The 4,754-nt window shown below is 50.1% G+C and overlaps 1 long non-coding RNA gene across 1 annotated transcript; it reads right to left on the reverse strand.

The window, feature by feature from the left end:
• Nucleotides 1-1,673: 1,673 nt before the first annotated feature.
• On the reverse strand, nucleotides 1,674-3,983 carry LOC108942722 (uncharacterized). Its single transcript, XR_001966725.2, has 4 exons — nucleotides 3,508-3,983; nucleotides 3,140-3,321; nucleotides 2,860-2,934; nucleotides 1,674-2,093 (listed from the first exon to the last, which is right to left on the reverse strand). It is a non-coding gene; the product is annotated as an uncharacterized LOC108942722 (long non-coding RNA).
• Between the last annotated feature and the right edge of the window lie 771 nt (nucleotides 3,984-4,754).

Raw genomic sequence — 4,754 nt, forward strand, 5'->3', positions numbered from 1 at the left:
TCGTCGCCGCTGCCGCTGCTGTTTTTACGCCGGTCGCTGATTTTGTCAAATTTTCTGGCGCTTTAGCTACAAAATTGTGGTAATTAGTTTTTGTCGACCGATATCGATAACGTTAAAGTAAACATAATTTCGATGTAGTTCTTAAACGTTTCTGCTTCGAATTCTATCGTTTTCTTACCGAATTTTCACTTTAACCACGTGAAACTATGTACGTGTAAATACATTTAGGCTGTGCGTATGATATTGTAATTTAAAGGTGGAATTTTAATTTTGCTAGTCGTTTATGTCATTACTATTGCCATTTCATTCAGCGATACAGGGGAATTACAATTTACGAGTAATATTAACACAAAAAGGGGGGTGCAGCGGGCTTGGCCTGTGCCCACTATGTGGCTGGTCTGGGGTTCAAGCCTCGCTTGGGGTGCCTTGTGACGGACTGGCGTCCCGTCTTGGGTGTGTTCCTCCCCCCTTCCGCCTTGTGTTACGAGTAAGGCTCCAGCTCGCCGTGACCCCCACTCGGGACAAGTGGTTGTAGCGACTGCAAAAAAATGAAAAATTAGTGCAAAATATTACTAAGGATTATGTATGGTCTGGTATGGGGGGGGGGGGGGGTGATGCCATGAGTTACCACACTGGGTGACACCAACCCTAATGATGCCACTGTGTTTGGGATTTCTTGGAGTACGACAATGACGAAACTGCATCCGCTGAAATCCAGTTGTCCACAGTGCAGTAGGACAGTCCCTGGACAGTTCCAGGTCGAAACATGTTTCTTTGGCTTAGCATTCGGGTGCAGAATATCACACGCAGGAAGAACATGGAGGATCCTGAAGGCTGGAGGTTGTAAAGGGAGGCCAGCAGTCTTTAAATGGAAATCTGGTGAAATGCGAAGCTGCTACACAGACGAAACAGATGTGGACTTTCACTTGTCCTGCCGTCTGCTTGGCAACTTCTTACCACTGATTCTTTCTGGTGAATATAATGTCCTTACATTACACACGCTAACATCCTTAATGTCGTTCCCTCGCATCCGACTCCTCCTGGAGCGCACCCCTAGGACATCTCCCCCTAGGACTTAAATCTGTGACCTTCTGGACACATTTAACCGCTACACCACATGGTAAACAGAGTGAAAAATGTGAGTCAGGACTCCTGCGTCTGTCATTTTTTTTTAGAGCTGTGCTCTCGACTGGTGAAATGCAGCCGAACACAGTGCTTGTTGGGTATCCGTGCGCTCACTCAGAGCTCGGGTAATACCATGTTCCACCGCATCAAACAGAATATGTCATTGGCTAAGCAATGGGGGGGGAGGGGATAAGCAAAGGTTTCAATAATGAAACACTTTCCTGGGAAACACGGAGTAATTAAAACTGAGATAAGGTGTTCAGGCTTCTGCCTTCACGTATAGTCTTTCCCCTGAATTCTCACCTGTCCCTTGAAGGTTGTTCCTCAGCTGCTTGCATCGCTGGCAGCCCCCCCCCCCCCCCCGCCCCCTCCCCCGCCCTCCCCCTTTGTCCCACAGCCCTGCTCACAGATCCATTGAGTTGACACCCAGGCCTTCTCAAACAAAAGTCTTATCCCATCAACTCCTGGGACTTACCTTCATATTACTGATTCTCGTTGCCATGGTAACAGGGGACAGTGATATGTCTGTTGTTTTTTTTTCTTTTTTTTTTTTTTTTTTTTTTTTTTGCCAAAATAAAACACCGCACCCCTCCAGACTCACATTGCTGCCTGTCTTTCTCTTTCACTCTTTGTCTCACAGCTTTCATCGCGTCCATAAGGACGGGTCTGGTGCGTTTCTGGACAGTGAGCTCGATCGAGGCGCCGCAGGGCCAAGAAAGGATCTGAAGGGGAGAAAAGTTGGACAAAGGAAATGGCAGACAGAGAAGAGACAGCCTGCCTCTATTAACACGCTGCTCCTCTTTCTCCTCTCCCTTCTCTCCCTCCTCTGACATGTTCTGCCACCCAGTCTCGGTGCCAGTCATGTCTTTGTGCTCCGAACACCGGGATCTCTATCGCCGCTCCTCCATGCTCCCGTCACGCCGCTCCGAGGCTCCCGTGCCGATGACCTTTGGCTTTCCGGCGCTTTTCTGGCGAGAGGAGAGATAGAGAGGTGACGTTCCATACTGCTGCCGTCGGCGGACACCGACCCGGCGCATGGACACGTGCTTCCGATTCTGGTTACGCGTGCGCGTGTGTGTTCGCGCCTGCGTGTGCCATCCAGACACATGGATGAAATCCCCCCACTGGAAGGAGAGTTTTCAGCATCAAAGGAAACATGGCCAGCACTTTGTCTTTTAAGCAGTGCGGAAGGCAGCAAATCCCACTCTGTTCCCGTGCGCGCGCTCTCCTCCGTCTACGTCTGTTAGCTAAGCGCGGTACCGCGAATGGGGACCGGCTTCGGCAGAGCGTGTCTTCCCCCTGCCGGCCGCGTTCCGCTACCGCGACGCTGCTGGGCGGCCCAACCAGGGGCTACGCAGCGCAGGCGGAAGGACAGCGGGACTACGACCACAGAACTCCTACTGAAACCGGCTGCCTGTTCACTTCCCGATTAAACGGCAGGCTGCTTTTTTTTTTTGCTTCTTTCAGCAAGCATTCAAGTGGCAATAAATAGAGCCACTAAACCGTGTGAGATGAGCACTCCTTGTTTGGATGGGACTGCCTCTGCACAATAAATAATAATATTTTTCTGTTGTTCATTCATATTTCGTCCTCAGCTTCTGTCCAGAACTCGGGATTTTCTCTAAGTTTTCTTTTAAACTGTTTGCAAGCAGGATTTATTTTTTTCTGTTTAATATTTATGAAAAAATGCTGCACAGGGAGGGACGGATTATTGCGGAGATTCAACGCACGCACCGCTCCTGCAGTCCATCCAGCCTCCACCCGCTGCTCCAGTTTCCGCGTTCTCGTGTCCTCCCAGTCCGTCTGCTGCTACAGTAACCAAGTAAAACGAACGCGATAAATTAACACGTCTGAGAGGCAGTAGATGATGCAGGGGCGGGAATTTGTGTTACATATTGGAATACGTGTATCGGAAAGGATGTCCTGTGGCATTGTGCCTTTAGGGGCCCTGTCGAAAGCTGCTGGTGGTGGTGGGCATTAATGAAAAATTTATGCCTTCGCCTTCCCTTCTTACCGATCTCCGTTTCTCCTCGTTCACCGCCACCCTCCTCTCACCCCCCCTCGTAAAGCTGCACGTGCTGCGGGGAGCGGCATCCGACCCGCAACCTCCTCCTCTGCGATAGTATGCGTGTAATCCTGGCCCCCGAGGGCAGTGAGGGGGGGCGGTGGGTGTTTCGGGGGACTGGATTAGAACACCTGCAGGAGACAAGCACGGCGCACTAGAATAACACATCAGTTCACAATAAGTGTGGCAGTATAATTAAATAGAGCAAACAGAAACATGCACGCAGGTACCCCTGGTGCTCTCGCACAACATGCCGTTCTATTTAATTAATGCTCCTTTAAATATTTGATCCGGGATCAGACACCTGTTCCTCTGACCTGGGTACGTGGGAGCTGGCGCTTACGTGCAGGAGTCCAGCAGAGCGGAGGTCAGGGGTCTTCCGAGCACCGTTGAGAAAATTTCATTCCCGACTCTGGCACCTTTCAGATTAAAAACTCCCTGGTTAATGCTTTACAACATTTGCCCTGAATGACGGCTGAAAGGTTTATTATTAGCAGGTTCGAATGAAGTTTCGCCGGAAAAGAACCACATCCTCGGAATCCTAATAAGAGCATTATTGTGGGCCAAATTAATTCCTAGAGAGAGAAGAGAGAGAGAGAGAGAGAAAAGCAGAGAGAGAGAGAGAGAAATCTGCTGGAAGAGGTTTTGCAGGTGCTTCCAGGAGACACTCTTATTGAAGCCGGTGCCTTTCGGCGCCGTTGCTCTAGGTTTCTGTTACGATGGGGTGACAAGAATGTCGCAAGCCTCATGTGCTCCAAAATGCTGACATCCTTCCCCCTCCTGTTTACTCACCCCAAGCCCACCCCGCCAATCACAACGGGTTTTTTCTTTGTCTGTGCCCAGTACACAAGCCCTTCCATGTAAATAGAGAGACGCAGCACAGGAGGGGAGGCTGTGGCCTCGCAGCAGCAGTTTCAGAACATCCAGGACCGGAACAGAAAATGACCGTGCTTTCTACATTTATTTATTTAGCAGACACTTTTCACCAAAGTGACTTCCAACGAACTCTGTGTAGCGTTATGAGCCCACACACCTTATTCACCGTGGTGACTTACACTGCTAGATACACTACTTACACTGGGTCACTGATCACTGGGACACACGCACACTCTGTGTTACTCACACACTATGGGGGAACCTGAACAGCATGTCTTTGGAGTGTGGGAGGAAACCAGAGCACCCGGAGGAAACCCACGCAGACACGGGGAGAACATACAAGCTCCACAGAGACTGCGCAGCGATCGAATCCATGCCCTCTCGCACCTCCCAGGTGCCATAAGACAGCAGCGCTACTCGGTGTGCTACCGCGCCGCCCATTTTTACACCGCAATAACCAGAATTACACCGGATGGTACTTTAACAGCACTCGCTGGTGCACGGGGTCTTTTCAGGCGCTTGTCCTTGTGCCAGTGTGCTGCCACGCCATCGCCCCTCTTGGCATCAGTCTCCAGCGCGACGTGGAGCCACATTTACATTTAAATGTACATTTATTCATTGAGATGACACTTTTCTCCAGAGCAACTTACAGTGTTAATGCAGGCTTTTCATCCATCAATGTTAATGT

This window comes from Scleropages formosus, chromosome 8, assembly GCF_900964775.1.
Source record: "Scleropages formosus chromosome 8, fSclFor1.1, whole genome shotgun sequence".
In the NCBI taxonomy this organism is placed as follows: Eukaryota; Metazoa; Chordata; class Actinopteri; order Osteoglossiformes; family Osteoglossidae; genus Scleropages; species Scleropages formosus.